The sequence below is a fragment of the Macaca fascicularis genome, chromosome 2 (assembly GCF_037993035.2).
Source record: "Macaca fascicularis isolate 582-1 chromosome 2, T2T-MFA8v1.1".
Taxonomy (NCBI): Eukaryota; Metazoa; Chordata; class Mammalia; order Primates; family Cercopithecidae; genus Macaca; species Macaca fascicularis.
Window position 1 is genome coordinate 57,450,446 of NC_088376.1, and position 16,066 is coordinate 57,466,511.

Sequence of the window (16,066 nt, forward strand, 5' to 3'; positions counted from 1 at the left end):
ATGAGAAAGGGGCTTTACTGGCCCAACCAGAAACAGAAACTAAGAACCCATGACTATACCCGATTCTAGATTTTTATATGTTGTTGCTGTCATATTTTTGGGTGAACCTGTCCTATTTAAGGACTCCAGAAAGAAGGGGCTCCTATTTTCCTCCGAACTTCCATTTCGAGTTTAGTGTTAGAAAATTTGATGATTTATAGTACTTGCTGAGGCAGGCAGTGAGTTCTGAGGAATTGCCCTCCCATGTCATTCCCAATGAACTGAGTCCTAGAAATGTCTTTGGTATTGCCAAAGGTCAGGTGCCTCTTCAATGATGGCTTCTCCTCATGTTCTTCTTTTTGGAATATCATCTGCTGCGGACTGGGTCTATACACGTGATTGTCATGGAAAGAGCTAGTTGGAGCTGACACGTCATCTTCACTGGCCGGTGGTGTTGGGTCTCCCATTTCTGGCTTGGATGGGTGGTATAAGCATAGTAGGAGGAGAGGCAGATATCATTTCCTCTTGGGTTGTCTCCTTAGTGCTTGGCACTGGCTGTGCTGGAGTAACTTCTGAAGGTTCTTTTAACAGGAGGAAATACTTTATAATCCTGTTAGATATTGACCTGGTGTCCACGTTGTAGGGAAAACATGGCAAAGAAGCAAGGATGGAAATGTCTGTGCTAAAGAAATGCTCGGTATAAAATTTACATCCCACAGTGACTTGGGAGTTAGACCAATTGCATTGTATGCAAAATAAGTATAAGAGAAGAAGTATTTGTTGTCCTGATGACATATATCAGACATTCATCTTTGAATGATGAGTAGCATAAAGGTGATTGCAAATGTAGAGGACTTACTATAGTGCCAAAAAAATGCAAATTGTGGGTAATTGGATAACTCATTGAGGAAAGATCTTAATAAGCAAATGGGCAGTGACTGGTGTGGACAGGACTAAATGATGATTTTGCAAATGGTTCTGATGAATTTACATTGTAGATAAAAATTTTATCCTTGGTTGTGGCTCACCCCTGTAATCCCAGCACTTTGGGTTGCTGAGGCAGGTGGATCACCTGAGGTCAGGAGTTCAATACCAGCCTGGTCAGCATGGTGAAACCTATCTCTACTAAAAATACAAAAATTAGCTGGGAATGGTGGCACACGCCTGTAGTCCCAGCTGCTCAGGAAACTGAGGCAGGAGAATTGCTTGAACCTGGGAGGTGGAGGTTGCAGTGAGTCGAGAGTATGCCACTGTACTCCAGCCTGGGTGACAGAGCAAGACTCTGTCTCAAAAAAAAAACAACAACAAAAAATTATCCTTAACTGGAAAAAATTCTTCTGAAAGAACTGGCTATTGACACTGCAATTTGATGCCAAAGAAATTTATGAAATCTCTACCCGTAAGTATTCCATGTTAACAGTAATGACAGTCAGTAATTATTGATTCTATGTGCTAAACTCTGTGATAAAAGTCCTAGATGCATTATCTCATTATATACAAGCTAAGTATTGGTATCATCCTGCTTTTACAGATGGGGAAACTGTGGCACAGATACGTTGTTGCACGGTTACTCAGTAAGTGATGAAGTTGCATAAAAAAAAGTTCCGCTGGCCAGGTGCGGTGGCTCACACCTGTAATCCCAGGACTTCGGGAGTTTGGGAGGCCAAAGTGGGCAGATCATGAGGTCAGGAGTTTGAGACCAGCCTGACCAACATAGTGAAATCCCGTTTTTATTAAAAATACAAAAATTAGCTGGGTATGGTGGCACACACCTGTAATCCCAGCTACTCGGGAGGCTGAGACAGAAGAATTGCTTGAACCCAGGAGACAGAGGTTGCAGTGAGCTGAGATTGTGCCACTGCACTCCAGCCTGGGTCACAAGAGGAAGACTCTGACTCAAAAAAAAAAAAAGGTTCTGTTAACCAAAGGTCACAGTAGAAAGGGCATGGTGGAGGTCTATCTGACTAGAAATGGACTATGGAAGTTTTAACTCTGGCATTTCTGTTTCTACACTTAGTAACAAATAATAAATCAATATTAATTTTCTCTTCCATTGGTACAAATAGAAAAACTGTTGTATACTCTGTTCATGTATATTTCTGTTAGCTTTTCTGCCATGTCACCTTTTAAAATATCAAACAGATGAATAAAAGTCATGTTCCATTTAAAAATAGCTCTTTCTTCCTTCTAGCTGTTTGAGTCAGTGCTAGCTCTCACTAATAAAGAGAGATGGACTAGTTAAAATGTTAATTTTAAATGATAAGTTTTAGGGAGCATTCTCTTTTCGAGATACTGAAGTATAAGGTCTGTAACAGTAGCAATGATTGATGATGTTCTCTAAGGAAACCAGACCTCTATAAAATTGTAGGAATAACTAATGGTTACTAATTATTCCTCTGTTTACATGGCAGAATTTGCCCTCTATTATTCATGGATTTTTCAGTATATGCCATATTTAACCAGACACTTGCGATTTTTTAAATGATGATATTCTAGTATTTGCATTTATTTCTCTCTCTCTCTCTCTCTATTTTCTATATAGCCTACTATGTATATATATGCCTACTATGTGCTAGATACTGTGCTAAGTTCTAGACATAAAGATTGAATAAGGTGACACAATCCTTATTTTCACAGGTGTTTCTTACTTTCATGTGATTCTGCTGGAGGCAAATATAAAACAGATAATTTTACAAATAAACAGTTGTTTAATTACAATGCTGATAGACTGTCAAGGAAAAGCATAAGGTTTATGAAATGTCAGGGAGACTAATTCTAATACTAAGGTTACACAGGGAAGAGGGAGCCAGATCATGCAAAGGCTTGTAAACCTTTAGTGAACTTTATTTTGATATCAAAAGTAGTCATCAGGTAAAGATACTGAATAGATAAGCATTTCCAGCAAAAGACTACTGAAATAGTGAAGTCATCAGATGATAGAGTCTTGTCTTAGTGTGGTGGTCTCTGAAAAAAAAAACGAAGGGACATGTTAGAAAGTTGAGTATGTATTAGAGGGCCTGGTTATGAGATCTTGGGATTTGAAATAACAGGAAATTTGGGTGTGAAAAACTAGCTTTGATTTTTGACATGTCAAATTCCACAAGACCTTGGAGTATTCACAGGAACTCTTTATAATAAATAAGGCATGGAGTCCTGGCTAAAAAAATGGGAACCATTCCTAGGATTTCTGTGAATAGCTTTTACACTTGAGTAAGTCCAAGGAAGGGGCAGATCTTTTAAATCTGCACCAAGGTGGAAAGTGTCTGTGCATCTACAGTGTTGCATCTGGTGCCTAGAAGTTTTGTCAGTTTTGCATTCACACATGTGCTGTATGACCTAAGAGAAATTTAAATGTGGAAATTGGCTGAACTCTTGAGGAATACGTGCAAAAGGAGAGATTTAGGAGGCCATTATAAGTGAGTGGGAAGAAGGGGACGAACAGGTCTATCTGATGAAAATGTAATAATGTGAAAAGAAGGTAGCAATTAAAGCAAACACAGAAGACATCAAGGAGGAAGAAGTCAAGAGTCAAATGCAGCAAAATTTTGAAAAAGAGGTTTGGATGAGGAAGAATTACTGAATTTGGTGACTGGGACTTTAATTAGAGAATTTAGAGAAAGTTGTGAGAGTAGAAGCTAGATTTATTTCATTTATACATTCGTTCATTGGATTTAAGCAGATTTTTTAAAAGGTGGGATGTAGAGGAAGCCACCTTTACGAAGATTCATTCAAGGAAAGCAAAATCTAATTATCATTAAATTAATAGTAAAAAAACAATTGGTGCATGAGAAGAGGTTAAACTAAAAGTAAAAAAAAAAAAAATCAGTGCATGAGGACAGATATTGTAAAAGAAAAGGAATACTTATGGAAGTAGAACTTCAGAGATTTGAGAAGAGAAGGAAGAACAGCTAATTACAGGATTAGCTAGTATAATTTTCAACATGGATTCATTACTAGGAGAAAGTTTGTTTGATAGGCTGAGAGTAGAGAGCCTAGAAATAGAAAGAAAAGACTAGATTTGGTTAAATTATTTAAGAGTTTTTATTTCTAATGTTATCTGTACAGTCCCTTAAATAGTTTTACTATAAATGAAGAGCCAATTTATGAAGACATTAGTGGGAAATAAGTTCTGAAAAATCAATTTTATGTTCATGTAAACTGTATTATGGTTTGTAGTTTTCAGAGTTAAATTTATTGTTTTATCTTTTAAAATCATCTTATTCATATGGTAAATCTGAAAAAAATATTTTAATCAGATGAGCAATGGAGATATTAGTGTTTCCATATACTAGCAACAGATATTTGAAAAACAAAACCAAAATAACATGTTTTATAACAGCATCAAAATATTATATGCTTATGAATAACCTTAATAAAAGTATATATGACTTTATACAGTAAACTAAAAAATATTTCTAAGAGAAATTTCAGGAAATCAAAATAAATGGAAGTTCAGCCCATTTTTATGAATGAGACCATTCAATATTTTTAAGATGCAAATTCTACCAATTTGATGTTTAAACTCAATGCAACCCCTTTTAAAATAGCAACAGGCTTTTTTTCTTTTTTTGGGTAAACATGTCAATGTGATTTTAAACTTTATTTAAAAAAAAACCTAGAATAAATAAAAAGGTCTTGCAAAAGAAAAATATTGGAAGACTTATAGTATTTGACTTCAAGACATAGTACAAAGTGATGGTAATTAAGAGAGTGTAATATTAGTATAAGGATAGAAAAATAGGTCAATAGAACAGAATAGAGTTCAGAAACAAACCCATCATATATGGTCAATAAAGTTTTCAACAAAAATGTTGAATTGTCAATGAGGAAAGAAAAGTGTTTTCAGGAAATTGTGCTGGATAAGCACATGAAAATTAATCTTAATCTTAATTAATTACCTCACACCATTTGCAGACATTATTTTGATATGGATTGTATACTTAAACATAAAAGTTGAAAGTATAAATATTCTAGAAGAAAATGAATAAAATGGACTTAATACAAATTTTAAAACCTCTGCTTTTTAAAAGACACCATTTGATCCAGTAATCTCATTACTGGGTATATACCCAAAGGATTATAAATCATTCTACCATACTGACACATTCACACATATGTTTATTGTGGCACTGTTCACAATAGCAAAGACTTGGAACCAACCCAAATGCCCATCAATGATAGACTGGATAAAGAAAATGTGGCACATATACACCATGGAATACTATGCACCCATAAAAAAGGAGGAGTTCATGTCCTTTGCAGGGACATGGATGATGGTGGAAACCATCATTCTCAGCAAATTAACACAGGAACAGAAAACCAAACACCACATGTCCTCACTCATAAGTGGGAGCTGATCAATGAGAATGCACGGGCACAGGGAGGGGAACATCACACACCAGGGCCTGTCAGGGGGTGGAGGCTAGGGGAGGGATAGCATTAGGAGATATACCTAATGTAGATGACGGGTTGATGGGTGCAGCAAACCACCATGGCACATGTATACCTGTGTAACAAACCTGCGTGTTCTGCACATGTACCCCAGAACTTAGTACAATAAAAAATAAATAAATAAAAAGAAAATTAAAGGTAAACTATAGACTAGCTGATACTTGCAACACATATATCAGGCACAGGACTTGTATTCAGTATATATAAATAACTACAGTTCAATGTTAAGAAGGCAATCACCCAATTATATTTGGCAAGATATCTGAACAGAAACTTCACAAAAGAAGATATGAAATAGCCATTAAGCATACACAAAAAAACTGCTTAGCATCATTAGTCATAGGAAGATGCAAATTAAAGCCACAATGAAGTGTCATCTTGCCCCCGCTAAAGTGGTTGCTGAAGATGAAAAGCAATAGAAACAATGAGGGTAGGAATGTAAAGTAGTAACATCTCTCTGGACAACTCTTGGCAATTCTTTATCAAGTTAAATGTGTAACTATCCTAGCACCCAGCAATTTTACTCCCAAGTATTTGTTCCAAAGAGATGAAAATATGTGTCCAGAAAAATGACACATAAAAGAATGTTTATGTGTCATTATATATGAATAAAGGTGTCGTATAGCACCTTTTTCAGGTGCTATAAACATTATTTATAATAGCCCAGAACTGGAGACAACCTAAATGCCTATCAACAACAACAAAAAGAATCAACAAATTGTGGTATTCATACCATAAAGTAATACTCAAAAAGAACAAACTTAATACCTGCTATGACATGAATGAACCTTAAAAACATGTTGAGTGAAAGAAACCAGACACAAAAGACTGCAAATTGTATTATTTCATTCATGTGAAGTTCACAAATAGGCAAAACTAATCTATGGTGAGAGAAATCAAAACAGGGGCTACCCATGGGAAGGTGTTATGAAACTCATAGAAAGATCTGTGAAATGCAGTACACATAATGTTTACATAAACAAATAAATAAATTGCCTCTGTGAAAAACAACAGCTAATCAAATTGTTAGACTTTCTATAGGCCAGGTAATTTTTTTACTGGGGAGGCTGTATGCCATAGAGGTAAAAAGCATAGGCTCAGCAATCAGACTCTCCGGGGGTTGGAATCCTGAATTCACTACTTAGGCACTTTAAGCAAGATATGGAACATCTCTGATAATTAATTCATTTATCTGTAAAATGGTGTTTTTGTTTGATTTTGCATTCATCCTTTTCTCTTGCAGTTTGTTTGCTTGTTTGCCTCCACCTGAATTTCTGGCTGAGAAACTGTGGTTTGCACTTTTTGTTAAGCCTCTTATCTTGTGATGATGCCAGGGATGGTTCAGATTTAGTCTGACATTGACGTAGCCCAGGTGTCTGCTAAGTGGCTGTCTCTGCTCCCACCACAGCCCTTGACAATGGCTACAAGCTTCTTTGAAGCTGAATTCTTGGCCAGAGAAGTCCTTTCTATGCCTGGTTTCACAGAGGGCTGGTATGCAGGAATCTCAGAACTCACTACTCAAGGAAACTCTGAGTATCCTTTCCCCTTAACAATCCAGAACTTAGTAGTTTCCAGGACCAGTTCTGCCTCCCAGTGTCTGCTTCTGTTCTGTTCCTGGCCCACGTATTTTAGAGATTTGTTTTTTGTTGTCGTTGTTGTTTGTTTGTATTGAGATGGAGTCTCACTCTGTTGCCTAGACTCGGGTGCGGTGGCGCGATCTTAGCTCACTATAACCTCTGCCTCCCAGGTTCAAACGATTCTCCTGCCTCACCCTCCCGAGTAGGTGGGACTGTAGATGCGGGCCACCACGCTCGGCTAATTTTTGTATTTTTAGTAGATACGGGGTTTCTCCATGTTGATCAGGTTGGTTTCGAACACCTGACCTCAGGTGATCCACCCACCTCAGCTTCCAAAGTGCTGAAACTACAGGCGCTAGCCACCACGCCGGGCCGAGAGAACTGATTTGTATTTTTAAATTAAAGCATTTGTTAATCTCTTCTTGATTTTGTTAGAGGGTGTTGTGTGGGGAGATATTCTGCATTTTACTGATGGGAAGCAAGGCATGCTTCTTAAGATTTTAATTTAAAATGTTACCAATATTTCTACTATGTGAATGATAACAAATGATAATCTCTCTTAGAGCTAACATGTGAGGGCTACTGCCTGTAAAGTTTATATAAGAAAGTAAATTAGAGGTTTGGTGGTTTAAGCACTTAGCCTGGTTTTGTCAACACTACTTGTGCCATCATGGTCAAATCATTTACTTTTTTTGAGTGTAAATGTTCTAATTTATAAAGCTGACCTGAGCTAGATAAACTCTAATATCCCTTTCATTTAAAAAAAAAAAAAATGCCAGACTGGGAGTGGTGGCTTATGCCTGTAATCCCAAGACTTTGGGAGGCTGAGGCGGGCAGATCACCTGAGGTCAAGAGTTCGAGACCAGGCTGGCCAACATGGCAAAATCCCACCTCTACTAAAATACAAAAGTTAGCCAGGTGTGGTGGCAGGTACCTGTAATCCCAGCTACTTGGGAGACTGAGGCAGGGAGAATTGCTTAAACCCAGGAGGTGGAGGTTGCAATGAGCCAAAATTGGGCCACTGAGCTCCAGCCTGGGTGGCAGAGAGAGACTCTGTCTCAAAACAAACAAACAAACAAACAAAAAGAGGTTGTTAACAGGCAAATCATAGGCCTCCTTTGATTTACCCATACACGGTCCTTTAATTTTTTTAAAATAAAATTTATTTCTTAGAGAAATTTTTGTTCACAGGAAAACTGAGTGAAAATTACAGAGTTCCCATGTCCCATATAACCCCTGTGTTCACACATACACAATCTCCCCCATTATCAACTTCCTGCACCGCAGTTGTACATTATTTTTTCATTTTTTTTTTCTTGGCATGTTTGTTTTTTGTTTTTGCTTTTTAGAGATGGGGGTCTCACTATATTGCCCAGGCTGGTCTCAAACTCCTAAGGTCAAGCAATCCTCCCACCTTCACCTCTGAAAGTGTTGGGATTATAGGCATGAGCCACCACACCCGGCCTCACAATGGTACATTTGTTACAAATGACAAACCTTTATTGACCCATCATCACCTAAAGTCCACAGTTTACAGTGGGATTTGCTCTTGATATTGTACATTCTATGGATTTTGTCAGATGTTTACTGCTATAGTCACCATTATAGTTTCACACAGAATAGTTTTACTGACCTAAAAGTTCTCTGTGCTCTGTCTATTCGTACCTCCCTCCCCACTGACCCCTAGCAACCACAGATCTTTTTACTGTCTCCATAGTTTTACCTTTTCCAGAATGCCATATAGTTGGAATCATGCAGTATGTAGCCTTTTCAGAATGGCATTTTTCGCTTTATAATATGCATTTAAATTTTTTCCATGTGTTTTCATGCTTGATATTTCATTTCTTTTAGCACTAAATACTATTCCATGTACCACAGTTTGCTTATCTATTCACTCACTGAAGTACATCTTGGTTGCTTCCAAGTTTTGGCAATTGTGAATAAAGTTTCTATAAATATCCCTGTTCATGCTTTTGTGTGTATATAAATTTTTAACTTTTTTGGGTAAAGACTAAGGAGCACAGTTGTTGAACTGTATGGTAAAAGTATGTTCACTTTTGTAAGAAACTGCTGAATTGCCTTCCAAAGTGCTGTACCACTTTTCATTCTCATCAGCAATGAATGAGCATTCCTGTTACTCTATATCCCCAATAGCAGTTAATGTTGTATTTTGTTTTTAGTCATTCTAATGATGTGTAGTTCAATGATATCTCATTGTTATACTTATTTCCAATTCTCTAATGACATATGAAGTTGAACATCTTTTTATTTGCTTAATTACCATCTGTGTATCTTAGTTGGTAATATATCTTTTCATATCCTTGGCCTATTTTTAAATTGGGTTGTTTGTTTTCTTATTGTTGAGTTTTTTTTTGTTTTTTGTTTGTTTGTTTGTTTGTTTTTTTGAGACAGAGTCTCACTCTGTCACCCAGGCTGGAGTGTAGTGGTACGATCTCAGTTCACTGCAACGTCCGCCTCCCGGGTTCAAGTGATTATCCTGCCTCAGCCTCTCAAGTAACTAGGACTACAGGTTCCTGCCACTGCGCCCAGCTGATTTTTGTATTTTTAGTAGAGACAGGGTTTCACCATCTTGGCCAGGCTGGTCTCGAACTCCTGACCTCATCATATACTTGCCTCAGCCTCCCAAAGTGTAGGTATTATAGGCATGGGCCACTGCGCCGGGCTTATTGTTGAGTTTTAAAAGCTCTTTGCATATTTTGGATAACAGTTATTTATTAGATGTGTACTTTGCAAATATTTTCTCCCAGTCTGTTTCTTGAATTCTCATTCTCTTGATATACGCATATATATGTATATACACACGTACATATACATTTCTTTTGCAGAGTAGAAGTTTTTAATTTTAATGAAGTTCAGCTGATCCATTTTTTTCCCCAGATAATGTCTTTGGTGTTGTATCTAAAATGTCATTATTATACTCAAAGTCCATTAGGTTTTCTCCTATGTTATTTTCTAGAAGTTTTATAGTTTTGCATTTTACATTTAAGTCTATTATCTGCTTAGAGTAATTTTTGTTCAAGGTATAAGGTTCGTGTCTAGATTTATTGTTTTTTTACATGTTCATTTCCAGTTGTTCCAGCATCATTTATTGAAAAAAAACTTCTTTTAAATATTTTAATGCTGGTTCCTAGCATTTAAAAATGAGGAGATTTTACATAAAATATCTTGTTCATCTTCCCTTGAAAAAAAATTTAAAGAACTGGAAACACACAGTCCACTTTGCCACATGGTGCCCATAGTAGGCACTAAGTAGTGTTAGCCTCTATTAGTTGGGTCATATGTTCCATGGGCTCCTCATTCCCTGTTGTATTCTATATTGTCAATGTGTTGATTCATTTGTGTTACTTCATGGCCTCCACAGGCTTTTGAGTCTAGGCTGATAGTTCTCTAACTTTAGTTTGTACAAGAACCACCAATGGAGATGAAAAACCATGAGTGCCATCTCTAGAGATTCTAATTCATCGGGTCTCTGGTAGAGTCAAATAATCTGTATGTTGCTGAAACAGCATCACAGATGATGTATCTAATAGCAACTGTGGCCTTCAATAGTTGCTGCTTTAGGCTATTTTACACAGCAATTGTATTACTACCTTGGATGTTAAAACATGAATTTCTGATATATAGATCACAAACAGTTTTAATAAATAAAATATCACGTGTGCTTTGTCTTTAAATCAATGATTCTTAACTTGGAATCTTCCTAAAGGAGTTTCATGTTTTGTATACAAACATGTGGTTGGCACTGTTGGATTTTGTATGAGGGAAGCAATGTACCCCACTAGAAATTCACATTTCTTAGCCTCCCTTGCAGCTAGGACTACACATGTGACACATTCTGGCCAGTAGAAGATAGGTAGAAGTTACTGGATAAAAGAAATGGACTCAACTGAAGAAAGCTTTTGTCCTCTATCCTTTCCTTTTCCCTGTCTGAAATACAGATTCATGTTGGAAGTAGATCATATGTCTTGTTAAAGATTGCTGAGCAGAAAAGTGAAAGGCCACAGGTCTGCTTGTATTGTGGAACTGCTATAACCAGTCCTATATTGCTTAACTCTGGGGGGAAAAAATCCCCTACTTTGCTCAAGTGATTAGTCTGGTTTTCTTTTTTTCATTGTCAGATTCTATCTTAACTGACAGGGTACATTTTCCCTCTGTAGAAAAGGTTCCCTTTTTCGTATTTTCAAAGGGATTTATGATCCTTACAATAAAGAAAAACTTATTTTCTCACATGCACTGGTTAGGACATTATATTGGAATTCACAAAACAAATTAATCAATGCACCAAAGCTTATATTTTCTTTTATTTATTTATTTATTAATTATTATTATTATACTTTAAGTTCTAGGGTACATGTGCATAACGTGCAGGTTTGTTACATATGTATACTTGTGCCATGTTGGTGTGCTGCACCCATCAACTCGTCAGCACCCATCAACTCGTCATTTACATCAGGTATAACTCTCAATGCAATCCCTCCCCCCTCCCTCCTCCCCATGATAGGCCCCGGTGTGTGATGTTCCCCTTCCCGAGTCCATATGATCTCATTGTTCAGTTCCCACCTATGAGTGAGAACATGCGGTGTTTGGTTTTTTGTTCTTGTGATAGTTTGCTGATAATGATGGTTTCCAGCTGCATCCATGTCCCTACAAAGGACACAAACTCATCCTTTTTTATGGCTGCATAGTATTCCATGGTGTATATGTGCCACATTTTCTTAATCCAATCTGTCACTGATGGACATTTGGGTTGATTCCAAGTCTTTGCTATTGTGAATAGTGCCGCAATAAACATACGTGTGCATGTGTCTTTGTAGCAGCATGATTTATAATCCTTTGGGTATATACCCAGTAATGGGATGGCTGGGTCATATGGTACATCTAGTTCTAGGTAGTACCATTCAGGACATAGACATGGGCAAAGACTTCATGTCTAAAACATCAAAAGCAATGGCAGCAAAAGCCAAATTTGACAAATGGGATCTAATTAAACTAAAGAGCTTCTGCACAGCAAAAGAAACTACCATCAGAGTGAACAGGTAACCTACAGAATGGGAGAACATTTTTGCAATCTACTCATCTGACAAAGGGCTAATATCCAGAACCTACAAAGAACTCAAACAAATTTACAAGAAAAAAACAAACAACCCCATCAAAAAGTGGGCAAAGGATATGAACAGACATTTCTCAAAAGAAGACATTCATACAGCCAACAGACACATGAAAAAATGCTCATCATCACTGGCCATCAGAGAAATGCAAATCAAAACCACAATGAGATACCATCTCACACCAGTTAGAATGGCAATCATTCAAAAGTCAGGAAACAACAGGTGCTGGAGAGGATGTGGAGAAATAGGAACACTTTTACACTGTTGGTGGGATTGTAAACTAGTTCAACCATTATGGAAAACAGTATGGCGATTCCTCAAGGATCTAAAGCTTATATTTTCTTTTTCTTTTTTTTTTTTTTTTTTTTTTTGAGACGGAGTCTCGCTCTGTCGCCCAGGCTGGAGTGCAGTGGCCGGATCTCAGCTCACTGCAAGCTCCGCCTCCCAGGTTCGGGCCATTCTCCTGTCTCAGCCTCCTGAGTAGCTGGGACTAAAGCTTATATTTTCTAAAGAAATTTGTATCAGTCAGAATTAATTTATCTGAAAGGAGATGGAATGAAACTTCAGCATGTATTTATTCCAACATCTGAAATACCCAAGTAAAGCAGGGATAGTTCTTTATAGAAAGTGACAATAAATACTAATGATTTACTATATTTATATTATTCTTTGTATTTTTCAAGACACTTTCAAATGAAGTACGTGGACCTGTGCCTTGGTGACAATATTCAAAAGTGTATTGTGCTATCTAATAGTGTTTCTCATTTAAAATATTTTTTTCTTTAATTAGCTAGTCAATATGTTCTACAAGAAGAAAAATCAAACAATTTCATAGTGCCAAGGTTAGGAGGAGCAGGAAAAGTCATCTACTGTCTAGACTGCTGAGTTGTAAAATTTGGCTATAGCCAAATACCTTTGGTCAAAAGTATCAAACGTGAAGATGAGGATTCATGAAAGGTGGAGTATTGCAGGGTGTCAGGGCAGGGGGAGGGGAGTGAAAGCAACTTATCTCAAAAGAACACAGCAATCCCAGAGTAGACGAATACAGAGAGGAAAGAGGAAGGACACATTTTTCAGATAGCAAAGCCCTGTCTCAGCAGGCTTGGTGAAGATGAAAGTGGAGGTACATTATAGGAAGCTGTCAGTTTCAACTTGGAAATCTGTCTTGTCTTTTCTGTTGTTGTTTATTGCTGCTTAGTTTCTGAAGGTCTCTGCCTCACATTCTTAGAATAACCAAATGGCTTAAAGCTCTGAGTGGAGGCAGTTGTCATCTGAGAAGGCTCTTCTAGCAACAAAGGTCCAACTCTGCCTATGAAAGCACCGATTCTGGCCATGCGTTGGGCTGGTTCTCTCACAGTTGTTTCCTCATTGATCACGTAGGTGCTTAAGAGTTATAATATTTCAGAACATCACAGCTAGAAAAGACCTTAGAAATCTTCTAGCCCGGAGTTTCCTAAACTGTATTCTATACATTAGAAGACATTTTGTGAAGAAAAGTTTACGTCATCAGGTGAGTTAGCTACTATCAGAGCTAAGCAGGTTTCTTAGTGCAGGACTTCCAACAGTTTTCAGTGTGTTTAATGTGAATATAAACGCCTTGGGGGTGGAAGATAAGGCCCCTCAGAACTCTGGTTCAGCAGGAACCTAAGGAATAATGAAATAAAAATGGTTATTGTTCTGCATGACAAAATAAGGGGAATCCTTTTTTTCTTTTGAGAGATAAAGAGAATCTAGGGAGAAAGGAAACAGTGAGATGATGTGAGGGAGGAAACCAGATGAGGTGAAGTATAATTTGAAGTTGGGTAGTGTGATACCTCCAGTTTTGTTCTTACATTTTCATGGTCTTCTCCATGCCCAGCTCTACACATGCTTTTGCTATTTGTTACTGCTTTGATACAGATATGAAATCCAGATCTTTCACGGATTTCCACTGAAAATACTCTTTTGAATACTGCATTTGTGGCCAAAAATGAGTTTCCTAAAAACTTGAGAATGACAGAGGAGGTTTAAGTTATAGCAATAGCAGCAACTTCACAGTAAATAGCAGGCAGCCTCCAGTCCTTTAGAACCTAATTCTGGTATATTTCTGAGGCCCTTCACCTCATACTAAGAGAAATTCACATATGGGATATAAAGCTAAAATTTTCACATTATTTTGTACAAAGTAAAAATGACTTGAATACTAACCACAGAATATTAAGTGGCTTCCACTAGATCAGCATTCCCAACGTGTATCCTGTGCCCCAATCCTGTGAGTAAATTTGTAGACTAAAAAAATGGGATCCATGATGAAGACATTTTGAGAAGCCCTGCTTTTTTGCTAATGTTCATTCTAGTTGGGATGAGGTGATATCTCATTGCAGTTTTGATTTGTATTTCCTTGACGATTGTAATGTCAAGCAAATTTTCATGTATCTATTGGCCATCTATCTATATGCCTTTTTTATAAATATCTGTTCAGATCCTATGACCACTGAATAAATAAATAAATATCTATCTATATATCTTCTTTATAAATATCTATTCAAGTCCTTTGGCCCCAGAAGCAAATAAACAAATCAATTTATTTGCTTCTTTGAGTTCATTTATATTCTGGATATTAACTCCTTACCAGATGCATACTTTGGAAATATTTTCTCCCATTCTGTGGGTTGTCTCTTTACCCTGTTGATTATTTCCTTAGCTGTGCAGAAGCTTTTTCGTTAGATGTCATCCCATTTGTCTATTTTTGCTTTTGTTGTCTGTACTTTCGAGTTCTTATCCAAAAATCTCCTTGCCTGGACCAATGTAATGAAGGATTTTCCTTTGTTTTCTTCTAGTAGTTTCATAGTATTGGGTCTTACATTTATGCTTTTAATTCATTTTGAGTTGGTTTTTGCATACAGTAAGATATAGGGGCCTAGTTTCATTTTTGTGCATATGAATATCCAGTTTTCCCAGCACCATTTATTAAAGACTGTCCTTTCTCCAATGTTTGGCACCTTTTCCAAAAAAAAAAAAAAAAAGAGAAATGTGATTGTGAAGTGTGTGGGTTTATTTCTGTGTTCTCTATTTTGTTCCATGTGTCTATTTTTATGCCTACATTATGCTGTTTTGGTTACTATAGTTTTGTAGAATATTTTGGAGTCTGGTAGTAAAATGCCTCAAACTTTATTTTTTGTTTGTTTGGTTTTTTTGCTCAAGATTACTTTGGCTATTTGAGATCTTGTGTGTTTCCACATGAATTTTGGGATTTTTTTCTGTGAAGAATGTCATTGATATTTTGATAGAGATTACACTGAATCTGTAAATCACTTTGGGAAGTGTGAACATTTTAACAATATTAATTCTTCCAATTCATGAACATAAGATATCTTTCCATTTATTTGTGTGATCTTCAATTTCTTTCATTAATGTTTTATAGTTTTATTGTCTAGACCTTTTGCCTACTTGGTTCAATTTATTTCCTGTTGTTTAATTTTTTGTAGCTATTGTAAATGGGATAGCTTTATTGATTTTTTTCAGATACTTTGCTATTGGCATATAGAAACAGTACTTGTTTTTGTATATTGATTTTGTATCCTGTAACTTTACTGAATTTATTTATCAGTTTTAATCATTATTTTTGTGAAATCTTTAGGCTTTTCTATATACTGTAAATGGTCATATCATCTACAAACAGGGACAATTTGACCTCCCTCTTTTCTCTTTTCAATTTGGATGGCCTTTATTTCTTTCTCTTGCGAATTTCTCTGGAAACTGCCCAGTCTTTAGTGTATTTAATTTGATTGTAACTTTGAAGAGTTGGGAAATATTGAAACAGCATTTTTTTTTCCATGAAAAGTTTTTTATTGTGGTAAAATATTCCTAGCATAAAATTTACCAAATTAACTATTTTTAAATGCATATTTTAGTGGCATAAGTATGTTTACATTATTGTGCAACCATCAT